At 40.0% G+C, this 23,224-nt stretch overlaps 2 long non-coding RNA genes across 8 annotated transcripts in view; one reads left to right on the forward strand and one right to left on the reverse strand.

Annotated features, from left to right (window-relative positions):
- The first annotated feature begins 249 nt into the window (after window positions 1–249).
- The window catches only part of LOC142039576 (uncharacterized), an 86,346-nt gene continuing 63,371 nt past the window's right edge, over window positions 250–23,224 (forward strand). For 4 of the 6 annotated variants that reach the window (XR_012652945.1, XR_012652943.1, XR_012652946.1 and 1 more), the window contains exons 1-6: window positions 250–382; window positions 1,844–1,966; window positions 5,197–5,271; window positions 7,915–7,985; window positions 10,756–10,982; window positions 11,097–11,178. This is a non-coding gene — a long non-coding RNA (uncharacterized LOC142039576). Of the gene's footprint in view, window positions 383–925; window positions 1,472–1,843; window positions 1,967–5,196; window positions 5,272–7,914; window positions 7,986–10,755; window positions 10,983–11,096; window positions 11,179–14,440; window positions 14,559–23,224 lie in introns of those variants that run through there. The other 2 variants (XR_012652947.1, XR_012652944.1) reach the window with 2 other exon arrangements.
- The window catches only part of LOC142039577 (uncharacterized), a 47,840-nt gene continuing 27,671 nt past the window's right edge, over window positions 3,056–23,224 (reverse strand). For both annotated transcript variants that reach the window (XR_012652948.1, XR_012652949.1), the window contains exon 3: window positions 3,056–8,601. This is a non-coding gene — a long non-coding RNA (uncharacterized LOC142039577). The remainder of the gene's footprint in view (window positions 8,602–23,224) is intronic.

Consider the following 23,224-nt stretch of genomic DNA (forward strand, 5'->3'; position numbering starts at 1 on the left):
TCGGGCTGAGGCAGCGCTACGGACACGGCGCTCGCTGTCAATGCCGCCCCTCCCCCCCCCTCCCTCTTCCCCCCCCCCCCTTTCCCTCCCTCCCTCCCTCCCTCCCGCTCGCAGGCAGCGCGCGCTCCACGCCCTCCCCGCTAGCGCGCGCTCCCGCGCTGCCGACCCAACCGCCACTCACGGAGGGGGGGGGGGGAGGAGGAGGAGAAGAAGAAGAAGAAGAAGAAGAAGAAGAAGAAGAAGAAGAAGGGGGGGGGGAGAGAGAGAGAGAGAGAAATGTCACCCGGACTCCCGGCCCGTGGGGGGAGAGGTGGCGCGTTAGAGATTGGGGGGGGGGGAAGAGGGAGAGAGAGGGGAGCGAGACCTCCGCCGACTTGTCAAGGTAAAGCCGCCGGGGGGGGGCGGTGTGTGTGTGGAGGGGGGGTTGGGGGGGGGTGTGTGTGGAAGGGGGGGGGGGCAGCGCGTTTTGGGAAGGTAGGGAAAGGAAGCCGGCGGGGGGAGGGGGGGGGATGTGCGCCAGAGGACCTGAGGAAAATATGAAGAGAGCCTCCCCCCCCCCTCACCACACAGCCCCCCCCCGGCGCCTCCGAGGACCCCCGCGGCTCCCGCAGCGCTCAGGTTGCAGCCCCCCGTGTCCCCCCCGTCCCCCCCGGGGCCGAAGCCGGCGGGTTTTGAAGCGCTCGGCGCTTGCCCACACGGCGCGGAGGCGAGCCCGCGGGCCCGATCCCGCCTTGGCAGCCACCGATTCCCCCCCCCCCCGCCTCACCGGCAGCGGCCCGGCTCCCGCCCGCCGCGGCGGCGGCACAGACACCCCCCCCCCCCATAAGCCCCCCTCACACACACACACACACACCCCGTTGCCCGCCAACACCCCCCCCGCCGCCGCTCCCCGCCCCCGCCCGGGTTTGCGAACAGCCTGTGCGGTGCTGTGTGGGCGCATCTCGGGTCAGATTTGGGCCCGGAGTGCCGTACGCTGGTCATTTGAAAAAAAAAAAAAAAAAATTAAAAAAAAAAAATCTATCTCTGGGAGGAACTTGAGGGAGCGAGGTTCAACTCTTGAGAGCGCTCCCGCCTCGGCTGCTCGCAGCGCTTCGGGGCGGGGAGGCGGGGGGGGGGGGGGGAACGGTGAACTTTCATTTTCACGCCGCACACCCCAAATCCGCCGCCCTCCCCGCGTCCCAAATTGTGACTGACCGTCAGGTACCTGGCGGTGGGGTCAGCGCTCCTGTGTACCCCCCCCTTGCCCCCCCCGCAGGCGGGGAAGGCGAGGCGGAGGTGGCGAGCGGCTGAAAAGCGGCGGAGGGGGAAGGCGGGCGACCGTGCCGCCCGAAGCGCTAGCCTGCACTTGACTTTGTGACTGCTGAAGGATCCCGTCCCGGGAGCTCTCCTCGGGCTGTGCGGACCCCTGCCTTCGCGGAGAGACCCGAGGCATCGCTGCCAGCGGCTCCTCAGGATTTTTGACTTCAGTGGGGTGTGTTTTTTTCGTGTTTTTTTTTTTTTTTTCATCCGATACACTTTTAAAGAGGGAAAAGGAAAGCAGAGGCCTCAGACCTGCAAGCTCTTGTTCCCATGACTTTGGGGAGGATTTTCAAAAGTACATAATGAGAGTTTGGGAGCTCTGTTCCCACTGACTTTCAAAATCTTCACGTCTGTGAGCTAGTCCTCTTACACTCAGCTGGACTGCTTGCAGACGAAATGTTAGCAGGCTCAGGGCCTAATGCTTCTCATGATTCCACTGCTCCCTTCTAGAGCTGCACTGACAAAAATAAAAGCAGAACAAGTTTTGAAGGGAGAGGTAATTTCTCTCTCTCTTTTTTTTTTTTTTTTTAACCAACTGACACAGTTGAAAACAGCAAGCTTTTGGGCTCGAAAAGCTTAGACCATCATGGCTACGAAAACTACTGCTGCTGCTCAGAAAATATGTAATTCTGGAGCTCCTTAGTGAAAAAGTAGCACAAAGCAACATGTAAGTAAGCACACAGCTAATATTATGCATTTATGCTATTATATTTTCCTCAGATTTGAAGTTTCGTGTTGCTAAAGAAACCGATTCCCAAATTTTTAAACCAAGCTCTCACTGAAAATTAGCCAGATGAAAAAACTTCAGTTCGTAAAACATTTCTGTTAAAAAGGAGGAAATATAAATGATTTGTGGTGTATTTACATTTTTGCTCTTATTTTATTAAAATTTACTGTGAGTGAAATTTTCGAAAAGTGTGCCTTTCAGCTGAAAAGAATGATAGTAAATGTCTTATAATTTTTTTTTCTGAAGGTTATTTGCCTGTGGAAAGAGGACTTTGCAGTAGAAATAGCAATGAAAGCAGTAAAGAAAAATTTAAAAAATATGATGTTGCCGATACCACTTCCCTGTACTTAGGTTATGTATAGTTTTGCCCTAAAATAATTCCAGTTATTATTTTTCATCCATTCTTCCAGCCGTAATATAAGTTATAAAAGATAGCAGGTCGTTCTGCTTAACAGGACATGATACTCTCTTACGTGAATCGCAGTATTGTCCTTTCAGATGTCATTCCTAAGGTTTCATTAAGATTGTTGATAAAAGTGAAATTTTTACATCCCCTAATATATCTAATATTTGCTCTCAGTTTCCATACTTGATGCACACAGGCCCAGATCCTGTACAGACGGAGATGTGTAGTATTATGTGTAAGCACACTGAGTAGTTCTCTTCGTTATTATGCCCTTGTAGTTCAGACCTAAGAAGCTAATAGTGATATTACACAACCATTATTCTCAGTACTACTTAGGACTGCATGAAACATAAACCTAACGTAATAGGCTTCATTTACATCTGCCATTCATATCTCTTAAGTTAAATAATGCACAATTATAATAATTTAAGGATCAGAACGGGTAAATATTCAACTGAGTATCAGAACAAGTGAGAAAGGCAACTGCTATAGTCTAAAAATCCATGTCATATGAGGTGGGTATTGCATTCTCTGGCTGTAGCATCTGGGGGAGGATCATCAGTTTGTTTCCTCAGTGACTAGTGAAGCCAAAAAGTCACAGCAGGAACACAGCTGAGGACAGAAGGGAGAGAAAAGGATTTTGAGCCTCACCAAAAGTGATGTCAATTCTTCAGAGCGAATTTCCATCCCAAGCAACTTGGGCTCATCAGAGTGGTGGAAGTCTTATCTGCTGTGGTAGCAAGTGTGAGGTTAAGCTGCAGTGTCTATAATGGACTCCTTGCCTCCTACAGTTCTCATTACAGCACTACCTGAACACCTTCTAGTAGTGCCTGTTCTCTGTTACAGATTCCTCTCCTCAGAGAGTGTCATTATACTGTCAGAGACTCCCCTCACACTGTAGTAAGTGACATGACCAGCATTTGTCATATTATCTGTTCTTTTGCTACCAGGGGAAGGAGCATGTGCAGCTGAATGTTTTTGGTTTACTTTATCTGTCTTTTCTTCCATATACGTGTTATGTATTTACATTAGTGAGGCAAGGTCAAAGTAATGTGTTTTGTTCTTCAAGCAAAATGCAGTTAGGTTTCTGATGGCCCTTAGCTCCTAGGCACATTCATTCCATAGACTTGCACCAGCCCCGAGAAAGTTCTGTCTCTAGAAATGATAGCTTTCCCCGTCTTGTTGCACAAGTTCTTTTATGTCAGAAGAGGGAAACTGTTGGCAACTGGATCCAGTCTGGAGACCTAGTAGGCATTTCTTTAGGAATCCTGGATTTAGGCCCTGGAGGATCTTGACACTCTGAATTTGTAATTTAAAATTCTAGAGAAAATCAGTATAGAGCGGAAGAGAGGGACTTAACAATAACCCACATCCCCTCAGCTTCCTGTACTTGGAGTTTCCTATATGCAGCAGACTTTGTGCTTGGATATACTGAATTGCCTAGGTCCAGTTGAGAGGTGGCAAAACCAAAGCAAGGTACTTATCTGCCAAAATGGCACAGAAGCTCACAGCTAGTCAGGGGTGGTTAGAAAGCTGGAGGCTGTCTTCTGACTCAGGCACACATTACTTTACAAATTACCTAGCTATGTGTTTCTAAGATTTATTTTACAACTATGAGGATTAGAGGAACTTGTTGTAATGAAAACTGGCACCGTGTCATTACCGTGTAACTTTTTAGTTAGATTCTTTGGCTTGCCTGAGTACTTGCGTGTTTTTCCATTACCTTCATCTGGTCCAGTTCCTAGGTAAGTTAGACCAGTTGGAGGGCACCAAGGTACACCCACATCTAGTAACTGAAGTAATCTTTTCAGTAATTGCACATCTACATATTATTTTGGTATCCTGTGCTTGTATGACATATGGACATACAGCCAGTGGGAATTCCAAATTTTTTTCTGTTTATTTTTCAAATTCGAGCCCTGCCTTGCCCCCCATCCTCATCCAGCCTTCTAGATCCCTGTTATAGATACATCTAAGCCTCCCTTCAGACCTCTTCTGTAAATTCGATATCAGTTGGAGTTTAAAGTTTCAGTTTAATAACCTAGTAACTGTAGTTGAACGTCCTCTTCCACGTATGAGTTTTCTACTCCCTTCTGTAGCCATTCACTCTGTGATTTACCCTGACAAATACAGGATTTGGAATTCATTACTTTTGCAATTTCAGTCTGCTAGCAATGATAGAGGTTGTAATCTAGAAAGGATTGAAGTGGACAGCATTTACTATTGTACAGTGAAAACAGAGTTCTGAATTTGCCAGTATAGACCTGATCTAGGGATGCTTCTGTAGGCAGTAAGGACTGCCAGAAGTATGTGCTGGCTTAGGGCTTGCATCTGCTTTATTAGATTTCCTATAAACTTCCAGATGAAAAAAAAAAACAACCTAGCATTTTTTTTTACTGTAGACTACCTCCTGAGCGTTCAATAGCCGACTTTCAATTTAAGATTTTTTTTCAGCCTCTAAAATGCTCAACGTAGCATAAAGACTAATGGTGTAGTTGAAAGGTTGGACTCACTATATTTCATTCAGATCTTATAATACCCACTCTAACGTAGCTATAGGCCTGACTCATAATAATGAACATATCCCTGAGGATTTAAGAAAGATTTGTTATTAAACTTAGGTTCTGTGGTAAAGTTTTGCTAAAACGGCCTAACTGTAACTTCTGAATGTTTTAATATTTTTGTGGATTTAATGGTTGTGAAAAGTGCTGGCTTGGTATCTGTGAAAACTGAAGCTCATTCTTTATTCGTGGATTAATTACAGCAGAGCAGTTGCCAAGTGATCTTCTCCACAGCACCCATGAACTTCAGCCTTGAACTGAAGAGGACTCATCAAATGGTGAGAAAATAGAGTGGTTGTCATGACTATTAAGTTATTGAGGGGGATGACGTATTATTTTTTTCTTCTTAGCATTGGTTCTGTTATTTAACAGGTATTGAAGTTAGATTTTCATAGGGTAGTTGCTGGGACCATAACCTAACTTCTCCCCCTCCCCCAGTATTTCAGCTCTTAATTTCTCAAGCTTTGCTATCTTCTTAGCTGTCCTTGACTTTTCAAAAACAATTGTCAGCGATGCACTGAATTCATTAGCTAATTTCTTTATTGCTTGCTTTAGCCTTAGTCCTGTGCGTGTGCTTAACTCTGTTCACATGAGTAGTTTTGTCAGTAGCACTACTTAGAGGAGTGAAGTTCAGATACGTGGAACTGTTTGAAAGATGGAAGCTTAAACTTTGCAGATACTTATGCCTGCATTTAAATGAAACGCTACTGAAATGAATGCAGGCGTGAGGGATCTAGAAATCTGGCTTTAGCTGGTACTAATTTGTTTGCTTTTATGCTGCTCAATTTATTTCTTTTAAGACAGCTTGATGTAAGTTGTTCATTTGCTTCTCTAGTTTCCCAATTTCTGTGAAATTTTGAAATCTGAGCTTCAAAACATTTACAAAATTTTAGTAATGCTTCTAATTCTCCTGAGAAGAACAAAACAGTATTTTATTTAACCATTTTATGACAAGGTGACTGAATCTATAGAGGAACTAATTCTATCTCTAACTCGCTGCCTTAATCAGGTCTTTAATCTTACTCTAGCGCCCTACCTTCATTAAGTAATGATTCTTATATGTATGGATTTATTAAGCATACATCTTAAAAACAGCTATGGATAAAGGATGGAATATTGGTAGCAGGGGGTTATGTGTGTAAGAATATAGTTGTAGAGTGTTGATATTGGTTTCCTGGTCATCTAGATAGGGGACAGCTTAAAATAATGGTGCACAGAGTGATCCATAGTTCAGGAGACAGATCACAATGATCATAAGTTCACAGAATGCTGAGAGGTGCCCCAGACCTTTTTTTGGTATCTCAAGAAGCGAGTGGCTCAATTTCTGTTTTCCTTTAGTAACTGTATTGTAGAGTAAGGAGTAAAAGGGACAGAACCCTACTAGCAGCTTATGATTTCCACATTTTCTCCTATCTCTATGGTTGTTACCATAGAGATTGGAATACGGGATATTAACCCTCTCCCAGCTATTTACCAAATTGGGTTTGGAAGTGTAAGTGTGTTTAAATAGACAGGAGAGATGGCGAGCCCTTTATACCAATAACTGATCTACACCCTGTGTTAAGAATTACTTTAGCACTGTTATTAACCACTGAACTAATTTAACCTTTGCTAGGGTTATTTACCATTTCATGTATTAAAAATAAGATTTAATACTTAAGCCAGAAAGAAGCAGTAGTTTTGAGGCAGAGTGCGTTGAGATATAGCCCAGAGGTCATTTATTTTTAATACAGATCCAACAATCTGTTTCTTTTTTTTCTTTCTCAGCCACTTTTTCTTTAGTTTTCTTTTTGAGACCTGATTCTTGAATTAACTTTAAGCACTTAACTATTTACATTCTGCTTCATCAAACAATTAATCTTGTACTTAAGTCACAATACTTCCATGAGTATGGCTTTTGAGAGAAGAGTTTGAATCCACATTAGTCCTTTGCGTCTTGTACTTAACTTTGCCTATCTGATAACCAGTAGGCTGGATCCAGACTAGTGCCAAGGTGTGAGTCTGCATGTTAGCAGGGTAAGGAGTTGGGGCTCAGGTTTGGATGTGTGCTCGATACTACAGACATAGTGAATGATTACAAGAAGATTTAAATTTATTTTTTAATTTAAGCACTTTTTTAGTTGTTTAGCTGAGCAGAGTTTAGATACTCCATATGTTTAAAGTTAAATGGTTCAAGTTAACTGTCTTAAAGGTTTTCCTGAAGCGTTTTTGGAATTGATGTGATTCTTTTGCTTCAATAAAAGAAGAGCTAGGCCAGCGTCAAACAGTTTTGAAAAGCCCATTCTCATTGCTCTGCTAAGAAGATGATTTTGTTTCTTTTATTCCATCCACTTTTTGGTTAAATCACTTTCACTTCCCTGACTCTTCTTTATACCCACTGTTTCCTGCTAATCTTTCCTCTGATGTTCAGTTTTCTATTAACTTTTCCACACTGACTATTCTTTGTCTCTTCTTTTTACTGGAGTTTTGGAGAGGTCATTGTACTTTTTCAGTTTCTTTCCTTCTTTAATCAGTTCCTGGAATCCAATAACAAATAAAACCCTCTGATTTCAACTATGCCTTTTTGGTCAGAAACACACAAGTCAAAATTTAGTGCTGGATCGATAGAAAGCGTAAGCAGAGTACTGTGGATGCCATTTATAAAAAAGGGAACTGGGACTTGCATATTATTAAAAATTATTCCCTAGATTGGGATATCAGGATCTGGATCCAGGCAGTAGGATCAGGCTTTTAAGGTGATTCTTTAAAAATCACTATGCTTGTTCTTAAAAAAAAAACCAAAGCAACAAAACCAAAAAAAAACAAAAAACCAAACCAACCAAAAACCCCACAAAAGAAAAGTCCAGGTATACTGAATAGATTAATTAGACTTGATGTCAGTGTTCTTTTATTGAGCTACATATCACTGAACCTCTCTTAAGCCTTAGGAGAGACAGCACGGAATTGGAACAGAAGCAGGGGTCTCCATGAAGGGCAGTCAACTACAGCCTTGGTAAGTTCAAAAAATATGTATAAAATTTTATTTCTGTTAAATTTTCACCTTTATGAAGCAACATATATTTAGGGTCCTGTTCACAGTGGCAAAACAAAGCCAGTTTTATTGAAACAGTCTCTACGTTCTCTGGATTCATTTATGCCATCACCACGTAAAAATCTGTGTTTTATTATAGCTGAGTTTGTGGTGTAACTCCTGAATGAAAACAATAAGTGACATAAAATTCATTAGTTATTTTCACAGTGATTATGCTACAGTGTTTTCATGCCCAGTTTGTGAACAAAACAAGATATATAGGATTGTGTTGTCTCCTAATAACTTTTGCATCCACCGCTTAGTTTCAGCTGCATTTGATATAGAGAGAGAGGTCACAAAGTCAAGTTTCTACAATTTGAGTGAAACTTAGCAGCTGGGAGTAGAGAAAGGACTCAAATTAGTGCCCCCCGGGGTAGAAAAAGCTGCAGCATGGACTCGGAAATTTTCTGTTCTGTTCCACCTGTTGACTTGCCAGTCAGCGTGCTTGGTTGGTCTGGCAGTCAGTGCATGCGTAGCTCAGACCTAGCCACAATGTGAGCTGCCTCTTTTTCTCCTAGAAGTTAGAAGCTGGTGTTTTCTGTGGGAATTTAAGGAAATCTGTTTAGAAGGGAATGGGAAACCAGCCAGCGTAGTGCCAGCTTGGGATTACTGCACAAGTGCGTTGGTGGCACGCGCAAGCACGCTGATAGGTAACTAGACTTCATTACTTCTGCTAGTCATGAAAAAACTCTTGGTTTTGCCAGGGCCTTCTAGTCTCCCAAACCACTTGTGAATCATTCCATTTTATGGTAGTTTCTATACCTGGATTAGATGCATGTTGTTCCTGTCCACGTCAGAGAAGGGAACTGTTGAGACAGCTTCAGTATCTCATTTCTTTGACTGTTTGGATGTCAGCTCTGAGCTATTCCTTAGGCTGTCAAAATTGTAAACCTGTGTTTTCAGCTTTCCCCAGAAACTGACTGTAATTTAGACTGCAGCTATGTGTCCCTGACCCATCCTACAACCTACACTCTTGGAGCAGTGCAGGAAACATGCATTGTATTCCAATTAACTTCCTTTGTGAAGAAAGATGTGGAGCTAGGCACAGGGACAGAAAGCAATATTAGGATCTGGCTGTATCAAGTTGCCACATTACATTGCAACTTGGGAAATGCTAAATCTGTAGCTGCATGATTAAGGGCACCATGATTGTCCTGAAAGGTGTGGTCTGTCCATGCCTCTCAGTCAGTGAGAAATGCGCAGATCACACTTGCCAGAGGTACTGGTTCACTTGTTTTGCAGGCTCAGGTAGGCAGCGCTAATTTGGCAGATGTCTAATATTTTTAAATTTTCTGTGTAATGTCAGACGGGGGTCAAGATACCTTATATACTTTTTAAACAGAACTTAGCACTGTAGCACTGTTCCTTAGAAACAGTTGCATTTCTCAGAATAACAGAAGCCTAAGAGTCATGCATATGAAACATAAAATTTAAAAGCAGTAACATGAGAAGAAGCACTTCTAATTCAATATTGTAAGACAACTGCCTTGAAATTTTTCATAAAGTCTGAAATGTGTATTTTTAAATTTTTTTGTTTGTCCTCCTGCCCAGTTGAAAACCATCAACCTGGCAGCAAGGACTGAAAAACTGTGATACTCTTCTCCATTTTCTGCTTATTTTCACGTCTGTTGTTTCACAAAGTCAAAGCCAGTGAGAGAACAACTGGTCATTTGAAAAAAAAAAAAAAAAAGACTGCATTCTATTTTTATGGAACTTTTGGTTCTTCTGTTAGATTCTCAAATCCTTTCATTTGGTCCCAGCTTTTTCTTTAGAAAACTATCATTGTTTCCCTAATGCTACCTGTATTAAAGGAATGAAGAATTGTCTTCTGCATGTTTCTAGGATCTAGTGGTTGTTCTTATAACCTTTACCACCAGTACTCTTGCATAGTGTCACCAGTTAAATATTATTTCATTGAACCTATGGCTAACCTGTTTTTAAATGGTTTATAATATATAAAAACATTGTGACTTACAATATTTTCCTTTTAAAGATCAACATAGATGTGTTTTTAATAAGAACAGTAAGGTCAGATCATGAATATTAAGTTTTGTGTGAATAGCAAAGTGGTGGTATATTCTTGTTTAACATTATGTTGTGTGTTTCCAGTGCTTTAAATGATGTTCACTAAGAGCTTAAACTTAGCAAATAATTAATTATAGTTGATTTTCATAAGGATTTTTTTGTTTTAAAAAGCTGTCCCTTTTTAGTCTAAAAATGTCTAATACTAAACTACTTTTTATCATGTATTTTCGCCTTGGTCTTGGATGTTGCCATACGTGGTCAGATACTTTCACGATCATGAAGACCTCAATAAATTCACAGGCCTATGCTGTGTGCCCAAAATGGGTGGGACAGATTTTAAGAAGGCTTAAGCATTAGAAAGTGGCTTGCATCATAGACCAAAAGAAACTAGGGTAATTAATTTTTAGAAAATAATAATTAAAAAATTATATTTCAAATACGTATCAGTAAAAGCTCTCATACTGTGCTCTCACTACATGTAAAATCCAGAAGCAATTTTAAGCCAACTTTATTTAAAGAAGGAGCTGCGAATCCCTATAAATAATATGCAACTTAAAGATGTATAGAACTCCTTTATTATGTGCTAAATGCTGTAATAAAACAGGCTATCAGTAGCTTTTGCTGCATGTTACTAATTTAATTTTTTTTTATCCTGATATTTTTGCAGGTGTGTGGAGGAACAGGTTCTGTTCTCGCCGTTGCTACTCCCACATACGCGGACTCTGTTACTGATTATGTGTGGGTAGGGCCCTATTGAAATTCAGGAGATTCTGCAATAGTGCAGGGTTCTTTTTGTGAAAGTTCAGTTGCAAGATCAGGACCCTACTGTGACTCCTTACTGTGAATTCTGTCAGTGTATCATTGATTGTGCTGGAACCTGCCTTTTGGGATAATGTAAGTCCTGCTCTTCCCCCAAATGTACTTTAGACATGAAATAATCATAAAACATTTCTAATTAGAAAATTAGTATCATTTACATGCATTCTTTTAATTATGTTTTTTTGGCAGTACCAAATAATATATTCCTCAAAACTTCTTAATGGCACTGAGGCTTTGTGGATAGTTGGTCACATGATGAGAAAATTCAGCTGTAAGTACATTGAAATGATTGAATTTTTCAATAGTTAGTCTTTACTGATGTTGACAAACTAATAATGATAAAAAGGTGTATCAAGTGGTTTGACTTATGTCAATTGACTTCAGTTCTTTTTAGAAAATATATAAAATATATCCATTCAGGATTTCGTTACTCTTGGGTAATTCACCATGTGAACGTGGAGTCCTTCCGTACTGCTGTTAGGCAGGGAATTTTAATTTATTTGTTTTCTTTATTTTCAGAATAGTGTGTCTCTGACTTGCTCTGTATTTTCAGCCATAAACTTTCTGAAATTTATAGATCTATAAAAACTGTTTATACCACCAATATTTGTGTAGATATTGCACACTGATTTACTAACATAATTGTCTTGCTGAGTTGAACATTGAAATGTTAATAAATATACGCTTGCACTTGTGTCAATGTAACTTGGTTAAATTAAACTAAACTGAGCTGGCATTATGAGTGAATTTGATGATGCATGCTGATTAGCTATAGTCTTAGGCAGGAACTACATACTTTATTGTATCTAAGTACTTTGTGCTTAATCAATAATAATTACCCATATCATATGTCAGTGGATTCACCCAAAATAACTATAAATATCTATGCTTGGATTAAGAAGGAAGCTCTTTTCCTGTAGCTATGGGTACAGTCATTGCTATGAGTCCTATTTTTATATACAAATGAGCAAAAACTACACGTAGGTGTTTACCCTGTATAACAAAAGGGGTATTATAAACTCCATGCCCTTTTTTGTGATGCCATATTTCCTTTCTGGTATTCAAATACACAAGTGTTTTCAATGGGGTCTTAGTATCTGAAAAACGGAAGAACTGGAAATGTTATTGAATTTGTGAATAATTATTAAGGGGCTGTAGAGGTCTAGACGAGTTGTATGTAAGGACAATTAGACATTCTTTCCCATGGAGCAAGGACACAGATGATAATTGGTGAGTAAAGATTAAGGAGGATAGGATTTTTTTATTTTTTTTTTTTTGCTTGGCACAAGAGCAGCATGAAGTTTGAAGAAAGAGCAAGACCAAAGAAGAAATCATAAACTCAGATCAAAAGCAGACTAGAGAGTCCAGATAAAAAAAAACCAAACCAACACAAACAAACAAACAAAAAACAAAACAAGGAAAACCAAAAACCAGAAAATGGATGGCAAAAATATGGCCCAAAGGAGAACTAAATGCATACCTACTGGTATTTCTCATTGCACTGAATATGTGATAGATTTAAGTTTAAAACTTTCAGTAAGTGTTTTTCTATAATTTTTTTTTTCTGCTGGAGAGGAGTATATGGGCTTTGAAGAAGACTCAGTGACTAGTTGTAAATTACCTGTATAAATTGGAGACTTGAGATGACAGTTACAGCTAAGAACAGAGGACAATGCGTTATGTATGCTAAACTATGATTAGTGCTAAGCAGAAGCCATAATTTCTTCTTCAAACACAGAACTTAATGATTTTGAAATGTATCATCTTCAACAGAGCTCAAGACATAATTTCATTATGTTCATTACAGGATGGGAACTTTCGAAGTTCTAGTTTAAAAACAGTGACTCTTTTGAGATTTTGCAATATAAAATGAAATTGAGATTTTTCAATATAAAATGAAATCAAGATTTGAGAACATTGGATGTTTCATTTTGCATTAAAAAAAAAATCTCAATCAGCATATTTTGTATTTAGAATGTTTAGACCTAATGGTTTACTATTTTCATCTTTTAATCCTATGGGCCATATTTATTCTTACTTGCACTAAGTTGGGTAAAAGAACGAAAAGGAGAGGGAGATTAATGTGACTGCAAAAAAACCCCAAACACAGCCCTCTAGCTATGCCCGCCCTGCCCCAAACCAGATCAAAAGAAGTGCCTCAGAATAGATCTAGTTTCAGAGGAGAAAAGTGACATGCTAGTGAGTGGGGTATGAGGAATCCCCTGGGTGTTTCATAGGTATCCACGTTTTTCACTCATCACCACTGAGAGACAGATCACCTAGGTGTGACTGCTTCTCCTTCCTGTGATGGCAACTTCTCAGTACTTTTGAGGGAGATAACGTCAGGGCATAGCTCTGTCCCGCGTGCGGTAGCGCTGCTACAAATACTATTTGGAAGAAAAGGAACTCTGAATTGTCTCCTGCTGTAACCAGCTCTCCACTACTCACTGCTGCTAACGCCCATTGCTGAGCACCTGATCTGATTGTTTCTTTGGTTTAACTCATGCCGTGATGCCGTAAATGACTGAAGCTAGGAGAACAGCAAGAAAGCAGATACCAAGAGAAGGAGCTGATGTTGTGGAATGTAGGGAGTGGGCATTTGCTACACAGCTACACATTGTGTGGGCTTGGGAATACTTCAAGAGCTGGAATACCAAACTACAGCAACAGAAAGTAAGTTTCCTTTAGTGGCAGACTGAGGCGATAGCCCTGGTTCTATGTATTAAGAAGGAAGAGCCAAAGAATGTGCATTGAACATTCAGCATGTTGTAAGTTTAAGTTGTGAGATCTTCTCTGCTGCTGTTTGCACTTGGCTTGTACCTTGACTGTCCTGTCTTCAAGCTGGATGTAGCATGGTTTTTTTAATGTTGAATGAGGCACCCATCATATTATAACGTCACGAACATTGTTTTTCTTCAACCCTTGAAAGTCAAAACATGGTAACCTAGATAGCTGTAATAAGTTAGTAATAAACGTGACATGAAAGAATTTTCTCATTTCACAGTATTTATAGGAAAAACAATGTTTTACGTGTTTCATATACGTCCTCCCATCTTATTTTCCACTCCTAAGCAGATCTAATGCATGAAAATTTTCTTCAGTAGTGCCCTCAGTTCTTTATTTCCAATTACAACTATTGGTCTTTTGTTGGTAGTTTTTTTTCATAATTAGGTTAGGGCCCTCACAAAACCTCTCTGCATCCTCTATGAATGACACCATCATGCTGTCATTTGTTTTAAGCCATCAAATCTAGGCTAAATCTGAGTTTTGGGAATCTCTTTCCAACCCCTTAAGGATGGTCTTTCTTCTCTGTCAGATGATAATATTTTTCATCCAGGTTTTCTGTGGATCATGTCTTTATTAGAAAGTCTTTTTCTTTTGCCCTGACAAATGCAGTCTTGCCATGCTTGTTATCTAGTCAAAAAGTGCTACTCTGCTGTAAATACCAGTTTCCAAACTTACTCCTTTGGTATTTTCAATTTCCTCCTTCAGTTTAAAGCAATAAAGATAAGTTATCTGTCTTTATTTTCAAGGCCCATCAAGACTACTTCTACCTGATACCTCTCCTTCAGTATCAAGAGGTTGACTCTGGTTTTGATCAACATATGATGCCAGGTTCCGTCATTCGGTCGTTAACTTTTTAGACCACATTGGATGTTTTCTCCTCAGCTGCCTCTCATGTGTTGGTTGACTTCTTCATAAACAGAACCGTTTACTGTCTTCCTTTAAGTATCTTCTTAAAAGTTTTATGTACTGTGAAGCTTAAAACAATCCAACTAGGCAACAGTTACATTGCAGGTATATTAATACCAACGCCTATCACAGTAGTACTGTTTCACTGTGTTTGTACTCTGCCATAATTTCTCTGCTCTCTCTTTACGTAGAATTCCAGCACATCTACTTTTTGTTTTGTGTTTATTCATGGCCCAGCATAATGAGAAATGGTCCAGGGTGAGCACTCCCAAGATTTATGGTAATTCAAATAAATGATAATGAATACCCACTGGATACTGCAGTGTAGCTGCTGGATTCTGCTGTGCCTAATGTCACATCATATTTAACGCAGAAAGAAGGTGCTCCAGCTAGAGGCCTTACAAAAGGGAAGAAGAAGTGAGTTGCAGCCAACAGATAAAATGCTAGCCCTAGAGGCCTTCTCAACTGTCAAACCCAAGTCAATAGCTACTGGCATTGTGTCCTGAAAACATCCCTCTCTTCCCTTCTCCACAGCAGTAAGAACAGACTCTCCCTTCTCATAGAAGGAAGTAAATGCAAATATTACAAAGTTCTGTAGTGTGTGCAAAAGGTTAAAGGACTTTTTATACTTCTGTAGTATCCTTCTGCTCCTTAGTGCATTCCCTTCCTGACACAGCATCTCTTGGTACAGAAATCTTGAATAACCACAAGCAGTTGTTCCAGCCATACCGTTGGTCAGTACTTTTTCACATCTGATCTCTGCTGAGAAGGAACCTACACTAGTTTTGATTTGGGATCTCGGTACACTGCTATCTTGTAGTGCTCCATTTCCATTGTGCCTTGAAGCTAATGATTCTTCAGAAGAGTGGTAAGCATGAATTCTATCAGGAATTCCCCAGGTATGTCACCCTCTTTCTGGATGTGGGTCTGTATGTATCCCTTTTCTTTCTTTCAAAGGGACACTGAAATGTCAGAGTACAGATTATACAGAGCTGATAGAATGTTTAGTGCCTAGCTGATACAGGGATGGTAGACTGGACTATGCAGACAAATGATGCTGTATATACCGAAGAAAATATAGTCAAATAAGTTAATTTTATCAGAACAAACCACAAAACATAATTACAAATGGTTCTATATCTGAATAGGAGAAGTCTATAGGAACTCTGGACTAGTTGATGGAACGGAGACAGTGACTGTGAAATACTGTGGGAGACTGGAAAGGCTATGCAACGCGAAAGCTTGATTGTAATAAGAGTTCTTGGTTGTCTATATATAGACTGGATAAACTTAACAGTAGGCCACATTAGGCCACCATGCACAGGCTGTATTTTAGGTATCATCAAGAACTACTTTTTGAACAAACCAGTTGGAGAATCCAGAAGAAGGGGGACAGCCCTTGATTTAGTGTAGATTAGCACACAAGAAGTGACTATAGAAGAGCCATTCAGTAGCAATATCTCGTATCATACTCAAGTTTCCCGTACTTGTGGGAGAGAAAAAGATAAAAAAATGTCCAGTATTGTTTAAAAAAGAATTGCATGCAAATGAAGATACAGTTTAAATAAATCTTAAAAGAGACACTTTGCTTTCTGATTCTAACCCAAGTGAATAAGAATTGTCCAACACAACTGAACAGTAAAGGAAGTTACTAGAAATAAATAGAGGTTTTTCAAAAAGTGAAATCCAAACAAGCAAAGCAGAGAAGAGCACAATTCTGGCAAGTTAAATGTAGATCTATTGTAAGGCAGAACAAAAAGATTTTGAAATGCAACAGGCTAAAATCCTAGAAGCCAAACCCCATTTTTTTCAAGTGTAAATTTTGCTAGTGGGGAGGTGAGTTCAGTAGATAATTGCAGATAAAGAGAATATTTAAAGACAAAGCCATCGCAAAAAGAAACAAACGAACTCTTTGCATTGGCAAGGTTTATTACGGGGAGATTAGGGGCATCCCCGCATAGAAGTTATTCTTTATAGGGAATATTTCAGATTTGAAATACCAATAAAAGATTTTTTAACAAATTGATTGAATAAACAGTAACAGATTGTCGGGTAGCATGTTGTTCATTCAGTAGTCTGAGGGAAATTCAGAAATGAAGTTGGTAAGCCATGAACTGTGTTGTATAATCTATCACTTAAATTAGCCTTGGTAACAGAGGAATGGAAAGTAAGAAGTGTGACACTTGTTTTAAAAAGGATTCTAGGGATGATCATGGACTAATAATTCTGACTACCATGACGCACAAAATGCCAGTGAATATGATAAAGAACATAATTAATAGGAATGTGGATAGGTGTAGTAGGCAGCCATCATCTTGGCTTTTGTACCAGGTACGTCTTAGAGCTTTGCTAGTTATTTGGAGGAGTCGACAGATACACAAGAAAGGGTGACCCAGAAGTTTGAAAAAAAAGCTCCATAACCAAAGACTGTTAACAAAATGAAGTGATGAGTTATTTAAAATTCTTTGTGTATTAGTAAAGGGTTACAAGATAAGGAACCATATAGCAACTAATGGGCAGTTTTAACAGTGCCACCTCACAAAGATTTGTACTGGCATCTTTGCTGGTCCACCTGTTCCTAAGTGGTTTGAAAAAGTGCAGTGATAAAGATTGCAGATGATAAAAGGAAAATACTCAGCTGGAGTCAGACCTAATGTTGACCCTGAAGAGATGAGAAGGATCTCACAGCAGGACCTGTGGGGATCCAGGAGCCATGGCTGTCACAGAGGCCAGGTACCGCTGACCCTGCTGTTCAACTGTATCTATCAATCAGCAGAGAGAGGCAGTGACTGTGGGCTTACAGCAGCCATCACCCCGTAAGCTGTGAGCTCAGTGGGCTGTGGCCAGTCCTGCCGCTCAGGAAGGCAGGGACTTCTGGCTGTTCTTTCTAACCACAGCAGGGGCTGTGAAGCTTAAGTTGAAGAGAAGATTCTTTCTCCCTATTTCTCAGGGTTTTACAGCCCCGACGAGCTTAAAGTACAGGTTTTGGTCCTGGAGTTCCTGCCTGTTACAGGGGTGGAATACCACCGTTAAACTGATAGGTAGTATCTTGCTGCTGTGAGAAGCCAGGGCTCTCAAGCCATTTTACTGGTGTTTGCATGGATTTTTAGCAGCTCCTGCTAATTTTCTAGAATCATTCTGGACGGACTGGATGCTAGGAAAAAGTGGCAAAATGGTACTTGAAACAGAGAAGTGGCACTGGCATGCTGGTCGGTTTTGAGCATTGGTGAGAACTGTGTATGATATAGTAAAGGATGACTAAGAGGTATGGCATAGCTCTTCTGCAGGGACAGTAAATGGATCAGGATTCCTCAGTTTGGAATAATGTTGGCTGAGGACTAGGTAATGTGAGAAAGGTCTCTAAAACCATGAGTACATGGAAGTGTTTAATAGGGGACTATAGCTCCCTGTTTCTCAAAACAGAAGAACAAGGGGCCTTTGGTCACTATTCTGTTTAATTTAAGTGACCTTTAAGATGGCAAAAGGCTGCTTAGCACCAGTTTTATCTGCCATAGTTTTGTGGATACATCTTTTCAAGTGCACAAAACCCAACTGTTTACTGGTCTTGAAAACTCCACTTGTCCTGAACCAGCTGTGGCCAAAATCCAACCTGTGCAGAATTACGGCTTTCCTGTCAATAGAAGTTTGTAGTCCTAATTGATTGATGATAAATTTTGAAACATGAATCAAATGTAAACGGCTCCCATTTTCCTAAATTTGCAGATATTTTTTATCTTCTGTTCCTGTTTGTTCCTTTGTCTGGCAGTAGCAATATTATGGATGGGCAGATCAGTTTTACTTCCGTTGTTTACAAACCTGTGGGCAATGGAGAGTGCCAGTTTGCTGCTACTTCAGTAGCAGGCCCTAAAATTAATCCCACGGGAAATTAGATAAAGAAGCAGAAATATCTCACCAAGCAACCAGAACGTCTGGAGGGAGGGATGGAGTAGAAGACATCATTGTACCTTTGAAACAGCTGGAATGGTTTCCAAGCTGTGGTCCACAAACCTCTGGTGGACTACAAGGCTATGGTAAGTTGAACAGCTGTTTAGCTAAACCATAGTTAACAGTGTTTTAAATAGTGTTTCCAATTAAAAGTTTGATCAGATGGGGGTGTGGTGGGTTTTGAAAAATATTAAGGGCTGATAACGATCTGTTGTTCCAAAAATATGGGAACCACTGTTTTGGAGTGTTGGAAAAGGTAGAGAGCACTCCCCACTCTCTCAGCTTTAGACAGGTTGCGTGCCTCTCCTCCAGAAGCAAGAGGGAGAGGTTCCCAGAAAGGAGCCAGGCAGAGCAGCCTGGTAGCGTTAACCCTTCTGTCCCCACCACGCTCTCCCCAGTAACAGAATTGTGGGGTTCTTAATCTTTGTGTTGTCCTTGAGTATCACTAAAAGTCTTCGCTACACCTACTTTTCATATATACTCATGACTAATAGATTTAGTTTTCTGAGAAGTCATTATAATTTTTCAAGTCTTAGGTCCTCATCAGACAAAGATAAAACTTGTCAACTCCACTAGGTTAACATATATATCCATCTTTGAATTAATACCTGGTTTCTCATTGCCAGAAAAACAGATTTTAAAATTTTCTATTCTGTCATCATTTAACAGAGGTAAACTTTCGTCACAAGTATTAGTGTGTCTTACTACAATACCTGTTTATTACTTTTTAAAAAATTCCAATTCTATTTGACCAACTTCTTTTAATTTATGTCAGCTCCCTGAATGGTAATATTACATTGTAAAAATCTTCTTTGTCCTCATCTTGGGTCTCTTCCTACTTTTTTCTTCCTACTGAAAATTTTCCAGAATCATAAAATATTTGTATTATCAGTGCTTTTAGTTGCCCTTGACATATGTTACTTCCCATTGTCCTGAGTACCACACAAGCACATCCGTAAGTAATTTGTAGAGATGTTGTCTTTTCCAACATACAGTGCTTCTTTATGTTAGAAATTATGGTGGTGTCAAATCTGAGAAATGCCATATTATAAGCCTTATTCAAATGGTATAAATATGTTTATCCTGAAGAAATCAGTTGTCTAATCTAAAATTACTGTAGTGTACTTTATGAATTTTAAACAAAATACTGGAAACAAATGTTATTGACAATAGTGTTTTAAAACGAACTAAAGAAAGTCAGCAGGCGAGCGTGCTCTGTGTAACCTTTTTTTGTTCTGTATTTCTTAGTCGTGTGTTCTGATACATATATGGAAAATGAAGGGGTTTGTGCATGTTTCTGTATTGCCTTGCTAAATGCCTGTTGCTAACTTACGTGATTCTGAAGTTGTCTTTGCTCAGGCTTAAGCTACTAGCTGAATATGAGATCGAGGGGAATCTTTGCCTTGTATCAGAAAGGAATGTGTAAGGGAAGAGAGAGTGACTTCTGCTGTAGTGCGGATAAAGGTTATTTCCTGGTGTCATCTGTGAGTGACAGGAGAGAGGGATTCATGAGCCTAGGCAAGGCATGTGGGTACAGAAGCAGTGATGGGGTGTATGGGCAGGACTGGGGATGAGCGTTATGTGAACACAGAATTTGGAATAGGGATCGGAACAGGGTTTCTGTAAGAGTTGGAGAGATCACAGTTGGATCAATATATTGGGGTCAGCTGGAAGTCACTTTACCACAGAACATGGCTACAGCGCTCTGTCTGAATCTAGCTCACTCCACACTTGCCCTAGCTACTCCCTTCCCTCTGTTTTCTGGAACCCCAGCTTCTTCTCCAGTTCCTGCACATGACCCTTTTAAGTGGAAAACCTACTTTCCTGCTTACTCCAGGAACAGTTACACGCAAAGGTACAAATGGTCCCACAAATGCCTCCCATCTAAAGCTTCTCTTCTGTCCCACTAGACTTTTTTCTGCCTCCTGCCTATGGGGTTCTGCACTGGAGGTATAGACAGACAAATGAACCATAGAATAGAATCATAGAATCATTTAAGTTGGAAAAGATCCTTAAGATCACCAAGTCCAACTGTAAACCTAATACTACCAAGTCCACCACTAAACCACATCCCTAAGCGCCACATCTACATGTCTTTTAAATACCTTGGGCAGCCTGTTCCAGTGCTTGACAACCCTTTTGGTGAAGAAATTTTTTCTAATATCCAGTCTAAACCTCCCCTGCCACAACTTGAGGCCATTTCCTCTCGTCTTATCACTAGTTACTTGATAGAAGGGACCAGGACCCACCTCACTACAACCTCCTTTCAGGTAGTTGTAGAGAGCAGTAAGGTCTCCCCTCAGCCTCCTTTTCTCCAGACTAAATCCCAGTTCCCTCAGCCGCTCCTCATAGGACTTGTGCTCCAGACCCTCCACCAGCTTCGTTGCCCTTCTCTGGACATGCTCCAGTGCCTCAGTGTCTTTCCTGTAGTGAGGGACCCAAAACTGAACACAGTATTTGAGATGCGGTCTCGCCAGTGCCGAGTAAGAAGGGACTCAAACGAGATGCTGTGGAAGTGCTGGGTGCAAAATAATAACGCCTCTCCTTTCCAACATACAGTTTGCATCTTCTCCAAGTGGGACATCTCCCATCACTTGAAATCTGCTGATCACAGATGAATTCTTTTGTTCTTTTTTCCCCTCTTCATGTAGTACTCATGAGAATGTTTTTTTTCCACGTGATGAATTGTGATTTTTTAGATAGTGTTTGTCTTACTAAACGGCAGGAAAAAGTCTCATATGTCTAAAGCCTGGTCCCTTTAATTTGCATTCTTCTGTCATCTATGAGCTTCCTAAAATAAATAATTAATCCAGTGGATGGTTGCACCTATTGGTGATAAGTTGGAGCTTACTGACAGGATGATTGCTTTTCTTAATTATTATTTTGCAGATCCCTTAAAAGTTTTCAGGAAGACTAAAGAGTCTGCAGAAAGATTGAAAGCCGATGCCTTAGGGCATCCCCCTAAATGCAAGGGTTTTTTTTTAAATGCAGGGGTTTTTTTTGACACAGATCTTTTCGTAAGTCTTAAGGTTTTATTTAACAGTTTTCCTTCTTAATATATGATTGCATACTTATGTCTATGACTAAACTTTGCTAGCCAGAAGCATCAGTTCTGTAAACATTTCAAATTCAGTAAGGAGTAAGCCTTTCAGCACCTGACAATACAAATAGATGAGGTAGCAAGATCACCATAGCAATAATAAAATAAAGCATACTTTTTTGTTGTTGTTAGAGGGTACATTTTAATGGAAAACTATTTTGGTGTTTCTTTCTTGGGCAGATTTTTATATGGATATAGAGATCACACTTTTCCTTAGTCAATCAATGTTGGTCCCTAAAAATTGGCTCTACTCTTGTTGCTTGTCATACGTCATTTTATCTTTAAAGACTGCAGGAATTCATGATTACTGAGAGGTAACACCTTGAAGTTTTGGCACTATCTTCTACAAAGTAACTTATACTGAGCTGACTTTCTGTTATCATGTCAGTGAAACATCAAATGTTGGTACTATGTGTGAAACAACATTTGATATAATGAAATAAATCATGCAAAGATGGATTGTGTGTTTAGAAGAGCTGGCATCTAAAAATGTATGTCATGGGTACAGGTAATAAATGTTCTTTGTGAATTGCTACAGGAGAAGAAAGAATATTTACATGTGTGTACAGTATGCTAGTCTTAACTCTAGCTATTTTTATCTCCTAAATATCTTATCATAAGCTGGTTATAAAGTATTTAAAGACATGAATCATTTAATTTGTTGAAGCATTCAGTGCATGATTTAAAATGGCTACTAAAGGAGAGCAGTGGACGTGCGCTTCTCATAACAGCTAAGCATAAAAATAAGGTATCAGAGATAATAATACAGTTCCAAATCAGTAAGAATTGTTGTTATGTTTTGCTGTATGAGCCGAGCTCTTCACAGAATGGTGATCTCATTCTAAGATTACAGTTATCTAAATAGATTTTCATTGCTAAACTTTATTCTAGTGATTTTATATTTTTGTTGGAAATGAGAGAACACAAACACCTAAATTTTAAGTCATTTATCTTCAGCCATGCTAAAAGCTTTCAGGACATGGTATTTCACCCCAGGATGGGATCCATAGCCCTTTTAAATTTTGGAATTTCAGAAATTGTGCAGGTGAGTAGGAAAAAGCAAATGTGAAAGGAAGAAACTGAAACAGAGAGGAGGAAATTATTTTCCTTTACAGAAGGAAGGGAAAGATGAAAAACAATGTAATGAGTATAGGAGAAATAATAGGGTGAAAAGGGAGGAGTCAGGTAAGTATTTACACTAATATTTTGTATTTAGTGCTCAGACATGTTAAGCTTTATGCATGCATGGAAAACAGATTTGAGACTTCAGCTTTCTGACTAACTGCTGTGCTGAGCTGTACTTTACTCTCTGTGCATTTTTGCTTTAGCACAGTTGCTTCTAAGGAAGGCTTTAAATTGACTTTCAGAGCCAACCTGAATCACAAAATGCATTATCCTACTAGAAAGTGATGACTACCTCAACATTCTGTCTTCCCAAGTTAGCGCTTAAACCCCTCCCCCCCATTAGACATCAAAAAATCAAAGCCAGTTTTCTATATATCTTTCTTTTGTTAATTCTAGTCACCAGCATTTGGGGCACGGCACGGGCAGGCAGTAACACTTAAGAGTGGCAAAATTT

Source organism: Buteo buteo, chromosome 14 (genome assembly GCF_964188355.1).
Source record: "Buteo buteo chromosome 14, bButBut1.hap1.1, whole genome shotgun sequence".
Lineage (NCBI taxonomy): Eukaryota > Metazoa > Chordata > Aves > Accipitriformes > Accipitridae > Buteo > Buteo buteo.